This window comes from Equus caballus, chromosome 6 (genome assembly GCF_041296265.1).
Source record: "Equus caballus isolate H_3958 breed thoroughbred chromosome 6, TB-T2T, whole genome shotgun sequence".
Taxonomy (NCBI): domain Eukaryota; kingdom Metazoa; phylum Chordata; class Mammalia; order Perissodactyla; family Equidae; genus Equus; species Equus caballus.
Genome location: NC_091689.1, coordinates 58,751,926 through 58,775,420, shown reverse-complemented (window position 1 = coordinate 58,775,420; position 23,495 = coordinate 58,751,926). Strand labels below are relative to the sequence as shown.

Below are 23,495 nucleotides of genomic sequence, written 5' to 3'. Positions count from 1 at the left end.
AGCAATGCAACCAACTGAAGTTTTTATTGGTTCATTTTTTCACCTTTGTCTATGGCATGCAATTTAGAGTGGAGTATTGTCCCAGTTACTCAGCGGTGATGTGTAATCAATGTGCTCAGCAGCCACTCAGTCGTTTTGAGAAAACTGCATTTAGGGTCTTTGATCTTACAATATTTGGTCAGCTAGAAATTTACAGAAATAGTAAAAAGAATAAAAAAGCAAAAACAAAAATAGAGGCAGATCTTCTGAAGCCTTTGGTGTTTGTTGGTACTTTCCCTAGGCCAGATTTTTTGCTTATCCTATGTTGCACTTAGAAAACATGACTTAGCAGAAGTTCTATTGTTTAAATTTTGATCTATAGAAGAAACAAGCTATTTCTTTTTAATCTTTTCCTCTACTGCAAATTATGGCATATGATCAAAAAAATTCCAGTTGTTTATAACAGAAAATCACAAAGCAAGCATTTTTATGAGAAATGGGCACACTGCTAATTAAGACTCCCAAAATGAGGCTTGATATTAAATTGGAAAACCTTAGAAGTGGAAGGTATCCTAGAGAACATCTATGTAAAACTCTTCTCCTTATCTCTGTCGCCATTCTGTCAAGGAGAAAACTAAGACCCTAAGAGATGTGGTGGCTGTCCCAGTTCATAGCTTAGGGTGATAGACCATTGTCTGATGCTTATGGCTTTCTGATTCATTTTATCTAATGGTAGACTTCTATAAGGACTGTGATAAGACAAGCCAGTATGGAAATATTTAGAGGGTCAAGGTAGGATGAAGAGAGGCACACTGCTTCTAAAATGCTTGTGCAGCACTAAATAAAATAGCCAAGAACACCCTCTAAAAGAAGAGCCATGGGAAGGGGGTGGTGGAGGACAGTGGGGAAAATTAACCCTGCTAGATGCCAAAATGTGCTATAAAATTTTACAGATTAAAACATATGGTACTGGTTTGTAGGCATATAAACCAATGGAACATGCTAAATTCAAATACATAGAGAAAAATTACATGAAAAAGGCATTTCAAATAAATAGGGAAAAAGTAGTCTATTTAATAAATGATGTTGGGACCCATCAAATGGGTCAGCCATCTGAAAAATAACAAAGAATTGAATATAAAAAAAGAAACCTTAAACATTTTACAAAGAAAAAAAAATAATGACTGTCTTTAGAATTTGTTGTGGAGAAAGCCTTTCTTAGTATGACACAAAATCTGGAGGCCATAAAAGAAAAGATCAATAAATCAAAATACATAAAAATAAAGAAATTCTTCATGGAAGGTCCAGAGAGGGCCAAAAGACAGAAGCAAAACTGGTAAAAGTATTAGCATCCTGTATCACATATAGAAGAGTAATCTCTCTAATATATAAGATCTCCTAGATGACGTAAAAAGACTAGAAAAATACTCAAAAAATATGAACAGAGATTATACAGTGAAGGAAATAGAAAAGACTGAAACATATTAAAAAAGATATTCTATGTCACTCATATTAAGTGAAATGTAAATTATACATCCACTGAAACATACTTTTGCAGTTTATTGAACTGGCAAGAATTCCAAAATTCAATGACACGCTTGTGTTGGTGAGGCTGTGGGAAAACAAGCCCTTTCCAAACAAATATTTCCTTCGTTTGATAGTGGGAAATTCAGGAAGATGTCTCAAAATTGCAAATGCATATACCCTCTTCCCTTTTGAGTAATGCTACTTGTGTGTTCTTCTACACATACCCTTGCTCAAGGTACACAGAATATATATACATAAGTCATTACATATAGCTACACCTATTTTTATATTTAAACTTTTTAAAAAGCTATTCCCTTGTGAATAATAACAAAAGTGTTGAAGTAAGCTGAATGTCCACCAATGGGTGGCTGATTAAGTAAAGCATGGTGTAGACATGAAATTAATATAATACAGCTGTAAAAAAAGTATGGAGAAGCTCTTTGTATACCGAAATAGAAAAACCTTTAAGAATTATTGTTAAAGGAAAAAAGCAGAGTGAGAACTTTGTGTATAGGAGGCTACCTTTTGCTCTTTTTTTTGTAAATTGGCAGCGGGGTGGGAGAGGGTATATATCTGTGTTTATTTGCTTGTGCTTAAACTTTAGAATTGCAAGGAAGTATTATAGTGGTTACGTGTACCGGGTGATGGTAGATTAGGAACTGGGAGGATAGGGAAGAAATCTTTTCACTGTGTACTTTTATATAAATAAAAGGAACAGGAGAATGTGTTACTTTTTCAAATAATTAAATGTCAAAAAGAGAGAAAATATTAGAAGGAAAAAAATACCACTGACCCTCTGTGTCAGTCAGGGTTCCAACAGAGAAACAGAACCGTAGGATATATGCAAAGAATTTTATTGCAAGAAATTGGTTTATGTGGGAGATGGTTAGGCAAGTCTGAAATCCCTGCATCAGGCTGTCAAGAAGGGCTGGCTGAAAACTCTTTGGCAGGGACTGATGCTGCAGAATTTCTCCTTCCCCAGAAAAACCTCAGTTCTACTCCTAAAACCTTTCAACTGATTGGATCAGTCCAACAGAGATGATAGAGGATAGCCTCCTTTATTTAAAGCCAACTGATTGTAGATGTTAACCATATCTACAAAATACCTTCACAACAATACTTAGGTTAGTGTTTGATTGAGTAACTGAGGACTAGAGTCTAGCCAAGTTGACCCATAAAACTGATCATCACATCCTCTCTCTGAAATCAGTTTGGGATTAAAGAAATGGCAAGGTTTGAATGTCTATATTGAACGTGACAGAAAAACAGATTGCTTTTCCTACATTTCCTGGGATCCCTGGCGTCGAATATATTTTGTCGAACCTAAGATGCTATTGATTGTAAAGCACACCATTATTTTTTGTACCACCAATAAAGAAAAAAATATTGCCACCAGTTAAATGGACATCCTGTTGATTGATTGTATGACATGTCTTTATTTCAGTGAGGTTAAAATAATAAAACTATGGATATGTTAGAATTGATGAAAATGCTCTATTCTGTGCTCTTCGTTAGACCCTGTGCAGCTAGAGCAATGTGTCAGACCAGCATGTTTCAATTTTGATTCAGAAGATACGATCACATTACATATAATGCATATATTTTTTTTTTTTTAAAGATTTTATTTTTTTCCTTTTTCTCCCCAAAGCCCCTCGGCACATAGTTGTACATTCTTCGTTGTGGGTCCTTCTAGTTGTGGTATGTGGGACGCTGCCTCAGCGTGGTTTGATGAGCAGTGCCATGTCCGCGCCCAGGATTCGAACTGACGAAACACTGGTCCGCCTGCAGCGGAGCGCGAGAACTTAACCACTCGGCCACGGGGCCAGCCCCTATAATGCATATTTTTGGATTGTCTGCCCCACTGTCTGGCTCAAGAACTGAAAATTAGCCCTGTCTGGAGACTACAGAAGTATCCCCAAGGGTGGGTTGGCGTTGGAAGTCTTTTTGGATGGAGAGTGGAGGTTGAGAGGAGAGCCCATTTCCAGCCCTTCTTCCTCCCCTCCTCCCTCCACCCCCACCCCAGGCAGGTAGGATACCAACAGCAGTCTGTGGCATTGTTCGTCTCTCATGCTGAGAATAATTATAGATGATCATTGGCATATTGACATTTCCCGCTTCCTTTTCTTCCTCTTTGATACTAGGAGCGTGCAGAGAGAGGCCAACCTAAGATACTTCACATGCCGAGCCTAAATATTAAGAGATTGCTTTTATACCATGATAACTACAGGGATGTCCAATTTTCATTCAATGTTTTTGAAGCTGCTAATTTAGTTTAACTTTAGGACAGAAGGGTGACAAAGCCCGCCTGTGGTAATGTAGAGTTACGGAAAAAAAAAAAGCTGGGTGCCATGATTCTAGCCAGTGAGAGAAGAGACGACAGCTGGAACCCAGCTGAGTCATCATAATCGGTTACAGTGACCTACAAGCCCTGAGGGAGTGGGTGGCTAGTCCTTCTATTTGCCAGGGCCAAATTTTCAATTGCCGTTATGAATTGGAGTTCCTATATGTAGCAAACGTTTGAACATCATCTCATTGAGTGTAGCCTACTGTTTGTAGAAAACTGGCTGTGATGCCCAACTTTAAATGGGCCCAAAAGGAGTATCAGAGCTATGCTTTGTTCAGCGTAACTCACTAATCTTGCTGTACCCTCTTTTACTGTATTTTATGAAGTCCACAAAGGAATCTTGTTCTTGACACAATGGGTTCAACAAAGTAAGACATAGTACAGACTGCCTTTAACACTTGATTAGTGCGAATATAAAGCTCAAAAAAAGATCAGCCCACTTTTATTCAAACTGATAGTAAGTATACAAAAGATAATGTAAAAACAACAAACTCACTTACAGACTCTTATTTCTAACGATCCAGGTAATGACTGAGGCTGTGCTTGTGTTGTTTAAAAAGATGGCATCATAAGGTCTTTGTCCTTTGAAATGTGCCTCTTCTTTATTGGTTTTCTTTTTCTGAAAAACAAACTATAAACAATTTTAATGCTAAATTTTCTTCCTCAAATGTCAACTGTTGGAGGTATTATTGTGGCTACAATGTCAAAGAAGAAAACAAAATCCTATAAAAGAGCAGGAATAAGTACTCCTCAAACATTTAGTCCTTTTGAGAACAGCTGTTAATATCTATTATGTTGAAAATCTACTTAAAATGTCCAGGTATATACAATAGCTTCAGAGCAGCTAAAGGAGCCCTTTTGTGTCTAAGATACAAGTTCTCTGAATGCATAAAGAATACTATTGTGCCTCAAAAATATATTTTATATTAAAGGTATTTGGAAAAAGAAGAAAAAAATAATAGCTAAGGGTCCAAGGTTCTCCCACGTAAAAGAGAAAAAAGTCATTTATAAGACAACCTAGGAGCTGATGAACTTTGACACGTTTTCATTATTTTTGACAAAATCTTCCCATGATGCCTCTGATTCTATTGTGAAATTTTATTTTCACCCCCACCTTCAAAAATATGGTTCTGAAATGTTCACAACGAAGGATTTAAAATTATAAGTGGGCTCTTTAAAGTGAGTCCGTTACTTGAAAAGGCAGAATAAGTATTCAAGGAAAACATTTATTGAGCAGCTTCTATATAAAAGATATTGGCTCTGGGCTGTGGAAGATACAGAGATGAATGGGATCAGCTCCCCCACTGGGTGGCATGGCCTTGGGCAAATCACTGAACCTCACTGGGCCTCCGTTCCACCATTTGTTAAATGAGGATTTATTTTAGATGATCTCTCCCATTCCTATGATGAAATACTTAAGATGAAAATAATTGAGAATCAATTTAATGTATTTCATCTAAATCTAAGTTGTGACTTTGTAACAGTCAGGAATGAATTTGAGGAAGTTTTATTTATAAGAGGACTATTTACAATGGTGCCGTGTTAATATTATGAAAACAGTGAGGCAGTTACCCAATCCCTAGGCCAAAGGTGAGGCAGAGTGAGGGATACAGAGTCTCGTACAGGCTTCTTTGAGAGGAACCGTGACCTTGGGTGAAGGACATAGCCAGCCATAGGAGATCTCACAGGAAAGGAGCCAGGGGAACAAATCACCCCATCTCACTCTTTTCCTTCTGAATTCCTGCTGGGAATTCCAATTGTTTTTCTAAAACCAACCAGAAGCCTTAGGACAAAAGAACTTAAGGATGTAGCCCCTACCAGTTAGGTCTTGGGGCAGGGAGCAGAGTAGCAGAGAAGAGAGTAAACATGGAAGGAAAATGGGAGACATATGGCATAGGTCTAGATTTAGATTGGAGTCTTAAGCAAGGCCCTGTTTTGTAACAGCAGAAGAGCCCCAAGGATGCTGTCGCTACACCCAGCCCATGGTCCACAGAACCTGTAGACGTGAGGATAAAGACTTCACAAGGCAAAAGTCCTTGATGGGTACCAATATCTCACCTCTCACCACTGGAACATGTTCTATCCATCCTAGTTTAGCACTAGGATGTGCCCTGAAATGTTCAGATTGTCAGAGAACTCTGAAAGATGTAATCATGAGTCTGATCCATGAGCCAAAGATATATAAAATGTATCTAGATGTTACACGAGGGATGCAGAGCCTACCAGACTGCATTAAGAGTTTCACTCAAATTGTGCTAGAAACTAAAGAGGGCAGATATTTTGCCTCCAGCAAAGTAAGTTTTATTCTGATGCTCTGTATCCTCAGGGCACTTTTGGTTGCCTTCCGGGAAAATAAATAATTGCCAATAATTGAGGGCTGTCTATGTGCCAGACATTGTACATACTTTATACACGAAGTGAGATAAAAATTATGCCTATTTTTTCTAAATTCTAGGAGTGGGGCTAGTGAGATTTTTCTTATTAAGTGAAACATTTGGAAATATAGGAAGATCTGTTCGCTGTCTCTCGCTCAGGGAGAGAGGGTAGAAGGAAAATTTACATAGAGAGTCCAATGGGCTGTCTTAAAGGAAGGGGTATGAGTATTCCTCTTTCAGAGATTTGAAATTAGAGAAATGGGTCTTCAAGCTTTATTACCAAGAAAAAGCCCTATGGTGGGTTAATTAGTGTCCCCCCCCCCCCAAATTCATGTCCACTGCAACCTCAGAATGTGACCTTATTTGGAAATAGAGACTTGCAGGTGTAATTAGTTAAGATGAGGTCATGTTTATCTCATGGGTGGACTTTAAATCCGATGACTGGTGTCCTTCTAAGAAGAGAGAACTCACAGGGATATACAGAATGAAGAAAACGTGTGAAGATGCAGGTAGGGATGGAATGACGCAATTTACAAGCCAAGGAATGCCAAAGATTGCTGGAAGCAACCATAAGCTAGGAGGCATGAGACCATTTCTCCCTCTCAGCCTTCAGAAGGAACCAACTCGGCTGATGCATTTTATACTTCTGGCCTCCTGAACTGTGAGAGAATAAATTTCTGTCATTTTAAGCCACCCAGTTTGTGGTAATTTGTTATGGCAACCCTAGGAAACTAATATAAGCCCCAAGGTCTTGAAAAGGAGCTCCCAGGGGAACGCTGTACCTGGGTTAGTAGCCAGGACCCAATGCATGAGTCTGAGAAAGGATTAGTGGCAGTAGAGTAATCTGGGAGCCCAAGAGTGAGACATCAATTGTCCTGAGCAGAAATTGGAGCTGGCAAGGCCATTACTGAGACAAGGAACAAGCATCCATCAGAGAGCACAGGAGCAGACTTGGTGCCATACTGGTGGCAAAAACAGGGTCTGTAGACCGACCAGCAACTCCAGCTCTCTGACTAACCTAGATTTGACCTCTTTGGACTGAATAAGTCCTCAGAATGCTTGAACTACTTGGCATTGGGGATGGGTTGAACATGAGGAGGGAGATATTGAACATCCTGTTAATAAGAGCATCTGGATGCTGGAGTTATTAATTATAAATGAAAAGAAGCCCGAGCATGTGTTTATCCTGAGTTGGTGAAGCTGGTTGTGCTGCTTCTACATTTATAACTTATGGGGTAGCTTAGATGTATTTATCACCTTTAAATAGCTTTGGAAACTGAAGCTTGGAGAGGCTAGGTAACTTGCTTACTGTCACACAGTCTAGGTTGGAATTCAAGTCTGAATTCAAAGGCTGTGCTTTTAGTGGCTGTACTTTTCCTCCTCCAAGACCCACTGGGAAGCTACTGGATCTCCATCATCTCACATAGAAAATGTGTAGCAAACCAATGTTGGAATTGGCTGGGAGGGAGTAGTGTGTACCCTGAGCCAGAAGCAGGGGTCTGAATGTGGCCATGAATAGGGTAGAAACTAGGAAGGGTTGAATGGAGCAGGAAACCAGGTGTGGGCGGGCCAGAGGAAACTGGGCCTCTGAGACACGTGGAAACTCCAGGGCGGGGTTCCATGGGTGAATCCAGATGTAGCAGCCAGAAAGCAAGCATGGCTCAAACAGGCTTGGGTTGTCACGGAAACAGAGACAGATCCAAAGGCCAGAACCTGGAATCCAAACCAGGTCAGAGAGAGACCGTGTCTGAAGCCACTGCCGGAGCAGAGGGGTGCACCCCCGGCCAGAGCACACAGATTTCCTCTGAATGCCTGCCTGCTGCTCTGGCTGTCTTTTGTTCCTGCTCACTGCACATGGAGCTCTCTGGCCCTGGAGTGCCTTAAAGGCACTTTCATTCATCGGACAAGTATAACACCCTTCCATAACCTCTCTTTAACTAGTTTACTAGCCTCTGCTTGAATACATTCAGTAACAAGCTTCCAAGGGAACGGTTCAATCTTAAAACAGTTTAACTGTGATACAGTTTCTTCTTATATGGTACTAAAATCTGGTCCTGAATCAACAGAGAGCATTTTCTCTTTCTCTTGGGTGTCAGCTTTTAAACGTTTAGTCACAGAGATAGGCTGGAGGGACCTTCCAATTCCCAAGGCTTAAACAGCAAAAACTCTGATTGCATAAGTGAGACAGGGCCAGAGAATCAACATTTAGAAAAACTTCCAAGGCACTTCTAATGTGCAGCTAGAGTTGGAAAACACTCACTGAGCATCCTTCATTAAAATCCTGTTGATGCTACCTGCTGGGTATTTCCACAAACAGCTGGGGAGCGTTGTCTTCCTCACCACGCTTGCCATCTTACTGTAAGCTTTCGTCATTGTTCGCCTGTGTTGTTAAAAAGACTTCTCTCTGATCTTCCCATCTTCAGTCTTTCACCCTTTTAATCCATCCTCCTCATGGCTGCCAAAGTGATCTTTTACAACTGCACATATGAGCATGGCCTGCCTCGCTTCAAATCCTCTGCTCACTCTCCGTTGCAGTAATAAATGAAATAATAATAAAATAAACAGACAACCAATGGTGCACTAGCCCTTTGCCAGTTAGGCCTCTGCCAGCCTTCCCTCACTCCCTGTGCTCTGCCCCTGCCCATCACTTGAGGTTCTCTGACGCTTCCTTCTTCCTCAGCATCATACCTTTTCATTTGCTTTTCTTCAGCCAAGAATGCTCCTTTCCTTCCTAATTAATTTCCTATTTGTGCTTCTACACTCAGCTCTGGCATGGCCTTCACAAATAAGCTATCCCAGATTCTCCTGCACCACGTAATTTGTTATGCGATATTTTGACTTGGCTATTTTGGTAATTTTTACCCTGAGGACGTTTTGATTCCAGGAACATTTTTGTATGCCATCATTTGATTTGAGTTCACTTTGATGGAGCTGAAAAAAAGTCAACCATTAGAATTTCAACTTGAAAATATCCCAAGGAATTACTTTATTCTTAATCCATTTTTGACCTTTACAGAGTTTCTGACTCTCCCCTGTAGGGATGGGGAGAGAGAAGGGATGGATATGGTTTAGGGATGGGGTGAAGAGGAGGAGAAGGGCTGGAGTAGAGTCGGAGATGGAGGAAGGGCCCATGATGGAGTGAGGATTAGGGTCATGGTGGAGGGTCAGAGGCTTCTGCTAATTTGAGAGTGTAACTTTTGTGACAACTGCTGCTTTGATGTTTATAAAAAGAAAAAAGATATTTCAACACGCTTATTTCAAGTCAGCCAGCCATATGTCACGAGTCGAACTGTGTCCTCATCCGTCTCTCCCCGCTACTCCCCCAGCAAAAGGTGTTGAAGTCCTAACCACCAGTACCTGTGAACGTGACCTTATTTGGAAATAGAGTCTTTGCAGATGGTCGAGTTGAGATGAGGTCATTAGTGTGGGCCCTAATCCAATATGACTGTGTCCTTATAAGAAAGAGAAATTTGGCCATAGAGGCATACACACAGAGAGAAAAGACTATGTGAAGTGACACAGGGAGAATACCACTTGAGGATGAGGAGAGAGATCAGGGTGATGTAGGTAGAAGCCAAGGAACATGAAAAATGGCCAGCAAACCACCAGAAGGTAGGAGAGGAGTACGGAACAGATTTTCCCTCACAGCCCTCAGAAGGAACCAACCCTGTAGACATCTGATCTTGGACTTCTGGCTTCCAGTACTGTGAGACAATACATTTCTGTTGTTTAAGCTGTCCAGCTTGTGGTACTTCATTATAGCAGCCCTAGTGAATTAATATACCATGTAAAACAATTATATCAAGAAGGCCTCGTCAAAATGTCTTATTTCAAGGTAAGCTGCCTGTCCTCTGACTTCTCAGAACATCGTTATTCTGTACGTTAATGGTCTGAAGCTTATCTCTCTTAGAGACAGGACTATAAGCTCTCTAAGGTCAAAAACTTTGTTTTTTATTCTATGTTCTTAGCACCCAAGGTATTGAGCCTGGATAATTTAGGAATAAACAAACCATACAGACTGAGGATGCCGTGGGTTTGACAGGTTAAACGGTTGCCCTAGTTCTGAGTACTATGCTGGGTAATGAACTCTGCTCTGGTCTCCAGGCTCAGTGCGTTTTCCGTTAGACCGTGAAGAGCTCTATCGAATTCATCTGTAGTGCTTTCCTCTTTAGGCTATATTTCTTCTGTTCTTCTATCTATTCCTTATGTGCACAGGTTTTCAAAGCTCTCATTATACTAGTCACTATCCTCTGGATAGACTTGATCTTAAGTAGTGGCATCTAAACTGGACATGATCTTCCATCACCATCACCTCCCTTGATACAGATTCTAGGCTGGTATTAATGTCATTTAAGACTATTGGCAAATGCTGGCTTATTATGGACTGCAACCTACATTCTCCACAATGCTTTTTCACCCAGAAAATTCAGCCAAGTGTCCCTCATTCTCTGTTTAATTACTGCAAGTTTTTAACTCAAATACATGACTTTATAATTATCTCTGTTAAATTTTACTCAGTTTTCCCTACTGTTCTGGTTTCTTGAGATAATTTTATATCTCAGTTTATTGTCTTAATTATATTAACCCTCCCACTCAGTTTTGGGGCATCTGAGAATCTGGTTTAAGTGTTGTTTACATTTTCAAATCACTGCTAAAAATGTTGAACAGTTGAATGTTTATCCAGCATAGAACAACTGGTAATCATCAACTCTCCCTTTTACTTTTTTCCTATGGAGCCTCATCCCAAGTCAGCACAGAGCTGGAAAACTGAACAAAGCCTTTTCAGTATGATGCCAGGCAAGCAGCTATTTGCACACACTTGGGTAGTTGATAGTGAGACTTTTGTGGGTTACAGGGTCTTTCTCACATAACTGTTTGTCCAGTCTCAGCTTAGCATGTCTGGTTACAACAGTCTGGCATGAGCCCTCTCTTGACTCAGCTGTCCTAATGGGACCTGGTAGAGGGATGGCTATTCGGTCTCAAATTTTCCAGTTGTAGAAAAATTTCCCTAAACTTCCCATTTGCTATCTTATATTCATTTAAAATCCTATTGATGAGGATTTTGAATAATCCATTGGCCAACTTTTTCCAAGCTCAGCTACCCTCTCAGATGCCAACTCATTGGTAGAGCATTTAGTTAATTTGGGATATAATGTAATATAGCAAAGAGTGGCACCTATGGAATTTGTCTTGGGTCCAATTTCAGTTCTGCTATTTGACTGGGTGGCCCTAGCTTAGTTATTCAACCAGTCTGTGCTTCAGTGTTCTCTTCTGTGAAAAGAGGATATTAATACCTATTATTATTGATGAATATTAAATTGAATTAATTTATGGTAAGTGCTTATCACTGGGGCTGGCACATAGTAGACATTTTATAAACATTATCATCATCATTATTATTTAAACATAAAGCATTTATGTCTTTTAAAAACACTGAGACTAAGTGACTATGTGTGAAATGCTTTAAAGGTACTTACTGCTGCCAACATAAGAACTTAATGTTCCTATCAATCTTTGCATGAACATGGGCTTTATTGAAATTATTTCACACGTCTAAGGAAGGTCTCCAAATAAATGGAATGGTTCACTTAATTACCCAAGTCCTTTCACTCTAAGCAGAATTGATTCACTCTTCTAGTATGCCTTGGAGATCTGTGAAGTCCAAAAGAGGAGGCAATCTCAACAGAAAGCAGCCCAAACTTGCCAAAACTGAAGCTAAAATAACTGTACCACATCCTCAAAAGAACGAAGACTAATTCTGATGAGGTCTATCATGCACTATTAACTAAATAGGAATCTTTCTTTAACATCTGTACATTTGACCAACACACTCATTTAAGGATAGTAAGAAAATTGTTCTTCCGTGGAATTGACTTTTCTGGTCCAGCTTTTTATTGTCTCATCTTGCTCACTTGTTCCTTTTATTTTCTTCTCCTGAAAAGCTGGTTTTTCTTGTCAGATTAAGAAAGAGTAGCAATATATGTTGGTAAATCCTTATTTGCCCTGTGATACGAGCATCACTATAATAACTGAAGTCAATATTCAAAATTCAGTTCTATGGAGTAAGGATTTATTGTACATCTTTTTCTATGCAGATGTCATGCTAGGACCACTAGGGGATTCAAGATTGACCGAGTATTGGTCTCCATCCTCAAAGCAATTAAAAGCAAAGAGGGACCATTCCAGGAGAAATTGCATGAACAAAAGCATGGCGGAGCCAGTGAGGATTTGCAAGATACTCAGAGAATAGTGGTAGAGGAAAGAAGAAGGAAGTTGGAAGAGAAAGGTGAAGACTGACTGTAATTATTTTGCAGGCTATTTTCTATTTGATAATTGATCTAATATACCAAGTGTCAGTTTTCATTGAACAAAACACTGAAATAGTGGCATTTAAATGAGATGAAGTCAGTGTTAAATAGCTTTTGGTATGTGTATCTGTTAATTTTCTCAGGATTAAATTTGCTTGTCTGACATATCATTATTTATTAATTAGTGATGAAAGCACTCTAAAACTTCTAATGAAAAGCCTCACAGATGGACAATTCCAAAGTCAGGCATCTCTTCGACTCTGAGTTTCAAGTGCTTTTTCCCTCTGTACCATCCGGTTCACATCTGCAAATCTTCAGCAAACTCAAAGTAGTTGTATTATGTCACATTGTTTCATTGGACAGGATCTAGAACAAGTGATTGTGACCACAGAAAGTATATAAGGACAACATTGAGCCCTACTTTTAGGACTAATATTTAGCCCTTGGTAGTTACTAAGAATTTGCCAGCCCATAGGCAAAATGAAGTTTTTACCAAAAGGTAACATAAACCTTAAACATGGTAGGAGATATACTGATTCCAAGGTCCAATTTGAGGCCATCCTTTATTATTCAATTGTTTGTTTCCTTTCCTGTCTTCCTTCTCCTAGAGACAGCAATCTCTGGTTCTCTGCCATTTTGGAAATAGCCCCTAACAGCTTTTGGGGTAGGTGGTCATTGTGTATCAGGTATTACATCATTGCAGTTATCCCCAAATCAGAGCTAACACCATCATATGTGCAGGATCTCCCTTTGACCTCTATTTTTTTTCTTTTATCTCAAGTCAGACAAAAATGTATGATAAGAAGTAGAATGAGCTCCTCACCTTTTCTGACAGTCTTCATAAGTCTGGCCTGAGTCCATACGCTCTCCTTTTACTGACGAGCATAGCTTTTTAACTCTAAACTCTAGTATATAAGAATTGACACATTTTTCCCCCTTAAATCCACTTAAATCTGCCTTTGAGCTCTCATCCTGTTGGAGCTAGCAGCAAATTTAATCTTTAGTGTCATCTGCCCTCTACTCCACCAGACTGAACAAAATTCTAAGGCATTTGAGGCTGCACCAAAATAGCAAGGAGGCTTATCCTATCTTACTGATAACCTCTGTGATGCCTACTGTACATGTTCCTTCCCAGTCTGGCAATTGTGCTGCTTTTGTTTCAAGTGTGGGCACGTGGAAATCGTTACTTTGACGAGGGCCCGGTGTCCCTGAGTGACTACATAGCAATAGCCTGAGTTGAGCCATCTTCTCAGGTTACTGCTAAGGGCAGGGTTATTCTTGGGACAGGTGCACCTCTGTTATCCATACACTCCCCTTTACTCTGTTCTCAAGTCAGGGGTCTTTTTCTCCCTACCTTCCAAGGCGCTGGCATGATTTCTTCAGTGAAGTCAGTCTTCTGTTGTCTGCACAGCAAAACACTTGAATCAGGAAATCCAAAGGATCTGCCTACCTGCTTGGTAATGGAAGAAAATAGAAGGGAAGACTAATAAGATTAAATATCAGTAAATTATGCTGCTTCATTCTCGTTGAAGGAAGCGAGACTCTTAGCGAGATCTACTTTCTCTTCTAAATTTTTTTCTCTACTGGGTTCTTTTACCTTCAATATTTTTCACACATCTCAGGTGTTTTTAGTATTCTAAATCTGCTTCAGACCTATACAAAAAAGAGAGTCCTTTCTCCCTTGAATATCTTTGACTTTTTTGAATAATTATAATTGCACTATAATAGTGTAACTCCTCTGTTGTGTGTGTGTACATGTAATGTCTTACTAGAAAGAACACAATTTTGCATTAATTGATCATAAACACATATGGAGTCCAGAGGATAGGGGTGGACACAAACAAACATTTTACTTCTTTTTCCTGTTGAATTGTCACTTTGTACTTACAGAGTTAGTCTTATTTGGGTTTCAGTCCCTGGACTCTTATATCCTGCACCAGTCCTAGCTCTGCTAGTGCACAGAGAAGTCAAGGTCATGGTAACATCTGCTCTGGATTGGAATAGCGGCCATCAACTCTTAGGATTCGTGTGGTAGTCATTAGGCTTGTTTCATCTTAATACCGGCATGTGGTAGAATCACACTTCCTTAATAACTTTGTAGTTAGGCATGGCCATGTGACTTGCTTTGGCCAATGAAATGTGAGCTGAAGTGACGTGTGTCACTTCTAGGGACACTTTACCAGCTAGTGCGTGATTTTTGCTGCCCCTTTTCATGGTATGGTTTATTAGGGAGGCCTGTGTTAAGATGGACCTTCTTCTAGCCTCAGTCCTTGATGACTACAATGAGCAGAATTCCAATGTTGACTCACATGGGGCATGAGGAAAGAATAAGAAATAGAGGTGTGCTGTATTTAGCCATTGAGACTTTGGGCTTGATTTTTACTGAATAACCTAGTTCATACAGACTGACACAATCCTCTCTAGAAGTAGATAAATGATTCCAGATTTTTTAGAGTGGACTATCTAAAAGATGCAAAATACATATCTTTGTCTTACTGGTATCCAGCAACTCTTTGCTTTAAAAAAAAAAACAAGGGGCATGCCCCGTGGCCGAGTGGTTAAGTTCACGTGCTCTGCTGCAGTGGCCCAGGGTTTTGCTGTTTCAGATCCCGGGCGTGGACACGGCACTGCTCATCAGGCCACGTTGAGGCGGCGTCCCATATGCCACAACTAGAAGGACCTGCAACTAAGATATACAACTATGTACCAGGGGGACTAGGGGAGATAAAGCAGAAAAAAAATCCTAAAAACAAAAAACAAAAAACTTATGGTTGGGGCCAGTCTGGTGGTGCAGCAGTTAAGATCGGACATTCCGCTTCAGTGGCCCGGGGTTTGCCGGTTCTGATCCTGGGTGCGGACATGGCATCACTTGGCAAGCCATGCTGTGGTAGGCGTCCCACATATAAAGTAGAGGAAGATGGGCATGGATGTTAGCTCAGGGCCAGTCTTCCTCAGCAAAGAGAGGAGGATTGGCAGCAGATGTTAGCTCAGGGCTAATCTTCCTTAAAAAAAACAAAACAAGAAAACAAAAACAAAAACAAACAGAAAAACTTATGATGTCTCTGTCTTTTTCTTGGGTCTTCCAAAGACCCTATTCTATGTGAGTGAGTGTGGATGGAATAGAAAGAAGAGATTGAGCAGAGTAGACAACCCCTTTATGCCACAATAGGTCTAAGCGTTGGTAGTCTCCATTTTTTCACAGCTTCATATTTTCCAAATGACCCGTATGTAATAAACCCCTATAGCTTCTTTCTTTCTTTTTTAAATAAGCTTTTATTGCTTTGATTGTTCCAAGATTGAAACCTCAGGAATTCTAATGATCCAAGAGCAAAAAGCAAGATAGCATTTTTCCATCCTAATCTGGTTGCTCTGTTTGTGTTAAACACAGAAACTTCACGTCTTCTACAGGCACATGCTCAGCATGCTTTTCACTCAGTCTTATAAAATGATACTTCATGGCCGACTATATACTAGGGACCTTGCTAATTATAATCAATGATAAGTTCTGTGAATAAAAATCGCAGGGAAATATGAAGGAACTGATTCATTTGGGGGCACCAGGGAGACGTTCTTGAGGAAGCAAGATTTGAGTTGAGAACTGAAAGATGAGTTGCAGTTGGCCAGAAAAATCATGGGAAGGGGTTGGGAGCCAAGAGTTTCTACAGAGTAAGTAGCATTTGCAAAGAATCTGAAGCTGGAGGAAGCACGATATGATGGAGAAATAAAAAGAAGGCTAGTGTAAGTTGGATCACAGAAATTAGCAGACGGTATATGATGAGACTGATCAAGTAGCCAGGGCCAGACTTTATAGGGTCCTGCAGGCCAAGCTGAAGGTTTGGTTAGTTTTAAATTTATGGAAATCCATTGAAAGGTGGGTGTTTTAGGCTGGCTATTGACAGAATAAGATGTGGGTTCATGGCAGGATTTAAGTTTGTTTATTCATTCTTTCATTCAGGGTTCACATGGAGATTACATACTAGGGTGTTGCGTTAGCTGGGGTCACCTTTACAGAAGCCAGAGACAAGGCAGGGAAGTTGCCTAAAACAAGCTGAATTGTCTGTAGTTTGCTTTGATATGGCAGCCAAAGTGTAGGGCATGGGGTAGCAATGGGGTTGTCTGAAATTATTGGACCAAGGCTAAGATGGACAACAGTAGGTTTTGTCTTTTTAATATATTACACTAGGGATAGGCTATATCCTAAAATACAGATTTAATAAGACAGAATAAGGCAGGGACTAACATATATGTTATTATAATATATATTATAATATATATATTCCAAGTTTTTATTAGCCTAAAACTGTATTTAGAAAATACATATTGCAAACAGAATATATATTTGGATGTGGATAGGTAGTACAGTTTACAGATGAAGGCTACCAGCTTATTTATTCCAGTTTTATTGAGAAATAATTGACATAGAACATTGTATAACTTCAAGGTGTACAACATAATGATTTGATATATGTATATATTGTGAAACGATCATCACAATAAGTGTAGTTAACATCCATCACCTCACATAGTTACAAATTTTATGTTTACTTGTGATGAGAACTTTTAAGCTTCACTCTCTTAGCAACTTTCAAATATACAATGTGGTATTGTTAACTAAGTAAGGCCACCAATTTATATTGAAGTATATTGTTCAGGACTCATACAAACTCTCCTTGACATTTGGGAGGAGCTAAATCATGTTTTAAAATAGTCTGAACTCATGACTATGGTCAACAGTATTGTACTGTATATTTGAAAGATGCTAAGAGAGTAAATCTTAAAAGCTCTCAGTACAAGATAAAATAATTTTTGTAACTTTGTGTGGAGACAGACAGTAACTAGACTTATTGTGGTGATCATTTTGCAGTATATACAAATATTGAATCATTATGTTCTACACCGGAAACTAATATAATGTTATATGTCAATTATACCTCAATAAAAAAAGAATGTGAAGCATTCATGAATAATTTTTATATTGATTACATGTTGAAATAGTATTTTAAGTATATCGGATTCACTATCTTATTAAAGTAAAGATAAAACAGTCTAAACTCAACCTCTGAGCTTTCACAGTAGGAAGCAATTCTGCAATGGCAGGAAGCTGAATTGAATTCCTGATAGATCTCATTTCCACTTATGAGTTTCCGTTGTACAAAACAAATCCATATTCATTCCAATGATTTCCCCTTCATTCTTTTCAAACTCTCAAGCAAAAGAGATTACATTCAAGTTTCCTCTCATAAATTACAGTTTTAACAGGAAATTTGCATAAGCCCCAAACACCAAACTTTCTATAAATAGTTGAAAAAAATATAGCATTTGTGTATTGCATTATGTATGCATAGATTTTTAAATGATAAATGATCTGGCTTTTGTAGGCTATAAAGATGAGGAAGGTCAGCTTCAATCCCCACAGCAAAGATAGAGCTAGAGGAGTTGTGCTACTTAATGAGTCCAAGACCCATGAATTAGAGGCCAAGGCAGTATTAGGAGAGTTGAGGAATAAAATAGAATCCCAGTGGAGCCAAACCGAAAACAAGAAAACCCTTTGGAGGAGTCTTGACATGAAGACTCGTGTTAAACACAAGATCCAAGCCACAGCCCATGTTCACTCGATACTAAGCCTGATATTTGATCTTCTGAGTGGATGATACATTCCTCCAAGGGACTCCAGGGAGCCTTGCCTGGAGATTGGATGGACTCAGGGGTGTTTAGCTGCATGTGCCTGGCAGAGTGAAGACATGTTTATAGTTTGCATCCTCTGACCATCACATTATTGCACATCATTCCATTGCTTCTACCCATCAAGTCTTCTCCTTGTCATTCATTTCCTCCAAAAAATTTAAATTAATGTCTTTATTTTTTTATTCAGTCAATTTTCATCTTCTGAAATAATATTTCTCCCTGTCTTCTAACCAGATCATACTCATCCTTCTAGGACCTTCTTGAATTCTCTCTCCTTCACAAAGCCTTTTGTGTCTATTATTCAGTCATTCTGCTCTTTTTTTTTTCCTTTTCCATTTTCTCTTGATATCTATTCTTCTTACAATCAATACCACACAATTTCATGCCTAATTGTTCTCAAATTTTTATGAGGTTTGTTGCAGCTCTTCAATGAGCTATAAGCTTTCTTAAATCAGGGACCTTGTCTTATACTTTTTTCATTTGTTGCACAGGCTTCAGCTGGGCATAAGGCAGGTACTAAAACTCTGTTGATTAATTATATTGCTTTCTCTTTTCTTCCTGTCAAGATTGTGCTGTATTATTTGAGGTTTTTAGTTCAGTTGCTTTTGGAATAATTTCACTGTAACAGCATGAGTCTTGTCAAATACATTAAAATAAAATACTATGCAAATATGTCTCCTCGTAATATGGCAAGTGACTTCTAAATTTAAATAGATCACCAGTTTCCTAAGTATTCATTGCACTTATGTAAAATCACACCATTTACTAAAATAATAATAATTATATATATATTTCATGGTACAGGTGATTTTCATGTCAACTTTAACAGTGTAGGTTAAGAGCACTTATATAATCTAAGCGGAGAAATATCTTAGATTTGCAAAAAAATGTTACCTTAAAAAAGGAAGTCCATATAAGACAAATCCTTAGTTTTGTAAGATATTTAGGTTTTAATGTATATCCACAATGATTACTAAATTAATAAATAATTTTTATCTGTTTCAACATCTACTTTAATCACTTCCAGCTTCTATTGATAAATTCCATGAAATTATTGGCTTATGTTAAGCAAAATATTGTTCTGTTGACTATTTCCAGGAAAATTAGATTTTCCTTAAAATTCCTTATGGCATAGATTTGAGGATATGAAAAATATGAAATTAATTTAGTCCCTTTAAATAAGAAGACAGATGTTTGTTTACTTGGAATGCTCTAAGACATATTTGCAAAGTAATATATACTTATGTAGAAAATTTGAAAAATACAAAAAGTATAAAGTGGAAAATAAAAATCATCAATGACCCTAATATCTGAGGTAACTACTGTTAACATTTAAGTGTTCCTAGTTTTTTTTAACTCAGCATTTGACCATAGACATAAAATACATTTGGTATTTTTGTTGTAGGGGAGGAAGACATTTCCTCTACCCACTCTAGGTCCTTCTGGCCAGGCTACGAATTAAATTCACATGAGATAGAATAACAGAAGAAAATTAAATAAAGCTTTATAACATGTATACATGAGAGAGTCTCAGGAAAACTGAGCAACTCGGCAAAATGGTGGAAACTCTCACCTTAAATACCATCCTCATCTAAAGATAAAGGAGGATGTTGGTGTGGGGGAGAGTCAGTTATGGGAGATTACCAGAAAAGCACAATAAACAAGAGTAAGGTTATTACAGAGATTTAAGTCCTTGTTTTCCACATTGATAAGAGTTTCTGGAGACAAGTTCATGCCCTCTTCTTCCTGGTACAGAGAGGGAGACACTTTTACAGATGGAGATTTCCTTTACAAACGTAAATGTCTCTTACAAAAGGTAACTTCTACTTTTCAGAGTTTCTCTCATGTCTGCAGTTTTTAAAAGTAACCAGCCCAAAATAATCCTCATGCCAAAGAGACATATCTTGGGGTGGCCAATTCCAATCCCTCACATTGTCCTTAGCTACATGGAAATGAAGATAAACGCAATTATTTATACTTTTTTTTTGGTTGTGAAAATATGAGTAGTATCTTACTAACTTAAATATGAATTTTTGCTCAGATGAGTTACAGTAAAACAGCTAGCTTTTAGCTTGAATTGCAGAGTTTTAATTTTTACTGTGATATCTAGATGCAAAGTTGCTCATTCTGACCTTGAAGGTGATTGATTTTTTTAAAAAAAATTTTTAAGCCTTCTGGATAAATTGTTTAGCACAGGCTAGAACATATGCTCTAGTTAGAATTAGAGACACAGTAATTTTACCCTTCAAATTTTCAGTGCATTTTAAGTGTTTGAGAAACATGCCAGATTGACAGATGATGTTAACTCAGAAGACATCATGTAAACACAGATAAGTACAGAGAAAACCTGTCTGCTTTGAGCACTCTCAGAAATAATACGCAAGGACGATAAAGCTCAAAACACAAATGGGAGAACTATATCGGGAAAAGATATTCAGCAAACAACAGAGATTGAGGATAGGCAGTTATATAAAAATTGTGCTATAGTGGACCATGAGTAGCTGTATCCACAGTGGCAATAAGCAACAGAGATTCTTTTTGCTTTCGTAATTTTGGAATGATTACATGTGCAGTCTTGAGTAATTAACCCTTACTTTTGGAAATCTATACATATGTTGGAGGTGGTTTAGAAACAGATGACAAATGTTAGGATCACCGGGAAAATTAAACAGCAGGATCCAAGTACAAATTCACTGAGGTTGATGTGTATGTGTCTACAGCTCCTTGCCATTTAAGTGAACTGCATAAGTTCAGATGACTCAAAATCCAAACCACTCTGACATAAAATGAGTCTTCAGAATCATATTTGTCGAACACCAGTTTCAACTAATGTATTAAAATAAGATATTTTGCAGAAGTATGTTTCCAAGATTTTCTTGCTTCCTTGTGGCTGATCCTCACTAGTAGATTGAATATCCATGTTGGTTCCAGAACTAAAGGGAGAGAGTTACTCTCTTACTCACCACATGTTTAAGAAATAATTTATTCAACAAACACAATTGAATGAATGAACGAGGAAAGTAAGCTCTAGATTACAGCAGAGCCATGCATATGAAGGGAAATGATATGCAACCAGCAATAAAGCTTTGGTTGTGAAAGAAATGGATCTCTTCAAGAATTATCCAAAAGTAGTTCTTGAGAAAATTTTAAAGGCCCTTAGATGAATTAGGAAGAACCACAATACGGAGAACAGTTGTGTATAGGGCAATGGGTGGGATAATTTGATAAGCTTTAATTATATCCCAGCCCAGAGAAAGAAGTCTTCTATAAATGCAGATTACACCAGGAGCAAAGACAGAGGGTAGAAGCTTATTTTTGCAACCATAGGGCGATTCACCCTTCATTTGGATCAAGATTGGTTTGGCCTCTGCACATAGGCCCAGCTGTGTCTCCACCCACTGGGGGAAGAGGGGAATCAAGACAATTATCCTGCTAATTTATCTAAAAAAGACAAAATTGCAGAAGCAGTTTTCTCATTTCCCCTTGAATTATCCAGGTAGGGGGTCCAGCATGATTAAGTTGCTGAGGGAATCTTTCCCTCCTCTTTATTTTGCATCTGTATATGCAGACTCTTTACCCCATCTCTGCAGCTGAAATTTGCCTACTGATAAATACTTTGAATTCTGCACCTTTACAATTTGGCCATGAGTCACTAGATATGGATCTGAGAAGTTTCACACGCACACACACTCTGACGAAATGGAGATTCATTCCCACAATAATCCTGCTTTGATATACTCCGTACTTTAGAAGTGCCAAGTCAAGAGCAGAGGCTTCTATAAGATGAACCAAAGCTCAGTGGAGGTTTAATTCAATCGTTTTTCTAAGCAGATTCTGTGCTCTTTGATAGAAAGGACCATGCTGCACCTTTCTCACTGCAACCTCCATAACCCTTAACACAGGACTCGTCACATAGCTGTTTTTTAATAAAGTATTTTTGAAACTGATATCTCAGTTTAGCACTTAGTTAACATGGTGTAAGTCTTTCCGGGAGAATTTTGTGGGGTGAAGCTGTTGAAGAGATGGTGGAATACTATCTTAGTCTGTTCGGGCTGCTATAACAAAATAGCACAGACTGCTGGCTTATAAACGACAGAAATGTATTCTTCACAGTTCTGGAGGCTGGAAGTCCAAGAGCAGGGTGGCAGCATGGTTGGGTTCTGGCAAGAGCCCTCTTCCGGGTTGCAGACTGCCAGCTTCTCACTGCATCCTCACATGGTGGAAAGAGCTGGGGAGCTCCGTGGGGTCTCTTTGATAAAAGCAGTAATGTCGTTCATCAAGGTTTCACTCTCATGACCTAAGTACCTTCCAAAGGGCTCCACCGCCTAATATCATCATTTGGGGATTGAGACTTCAACATATGAATTTTGGGGGACCACAAACCTTCCATCCGTAGCACATGTTTTTTAGGGAACTATTGAGCCTACCTCAGTCTCTTCACGCTGTTGTGAGGCAGTCGAGGCAGAACCAAGCTGAGGAATGGTGGCTCCTTGGATGGCGGTAATAATTTAGTGGTTCTTCAAATTGCTCTTCTTTGAATATTCTTCGAACATTTATTTTGAGAAGTACTGAATAAGAGAAGGATAAAGAAAGAGAATCAGTTGTTGCAGTTCTCAGTCTTTCTAGAATAATCACCAGAAAGTCAGTTGTGGCCTGAAACTTGCATTTCCCTCTTAGCACAAGAAAAAAAAAAACTGTGATCAGTCAGACGTAGCTTCCTTAGAAGGAAGGCAGAGCCAGCAGGTCATTACGATGAGGTCTAACCTCCCACCTTCTGAGTTTATTCCTTTCATCTATAACCAACTCTTCTCTGAGAAGAGTTCAAGTAAACACAGATTTCTTCATCTCATTCCTGTCCAGTGACACACAGTGACTCTTTAGAAATGGTCACTATGTACAGCTGCCCAGCCACCCTGTGATTTGGCTCAGGGCAGGATTTGTGATGTGAAAAGTTTGGATAAACCATTTTCCTTCAGGATATGGGTGACTCATGTGGTACAACACAATTGAAATATCCTGGGCTCCATCTAAAGACTCCCCTAACCTTTGGAGATGACTTTTTGGAGGTACCTGACACAGAGGTAAAAAATAGGAACTACTTGGACTGTAATTATGTTTTTCCTTCTTCCTGAGTGCTACCTGGGAAAGGACTAACTTATTGAAGAGTTTGCATTCTAGTCCACTCTCCACAAAGAATATGGCGGGGACAAGCTGTGGCAGCTGTACAGTGTCCTAGGCCTTCTGGAGGTTAAATTCTCAGCAACATGTAATTGGAAG

The 23,495-nt window shown here is 38.9% G+C and overlaps 1 long non-coding RNA gene across 2 annotated transcripts; it reads right to left on the bottom strand.

Moving 5' to 3' along the window:
* Window positions 1-3,716: 3,716 nt before the first annotated feature.
* On the bottom strand, window positions 3,717-23,121 carry LOC138924665 (uncharacterized). 2 transcript variants are annotated; one of them, XR_011439711.1, is made up of 3 exons: window positions 22,646-23,121; window positions 13,888-13,986; window positions 3,717-4,481 (listed from the first exon to the last, which is right to left on the bottom strand). It is a non-coding gene; the product is annotated as an uncharacterized lncRNA (long non-coding RNA). The 2 variants fall into 2 exon arrangements; XR_011439712.1 differs by having other exon boundaries at window positions 13,888-13,983.
* Window positions 23,122-23,495: the final 374 nt, after the last annotated feature.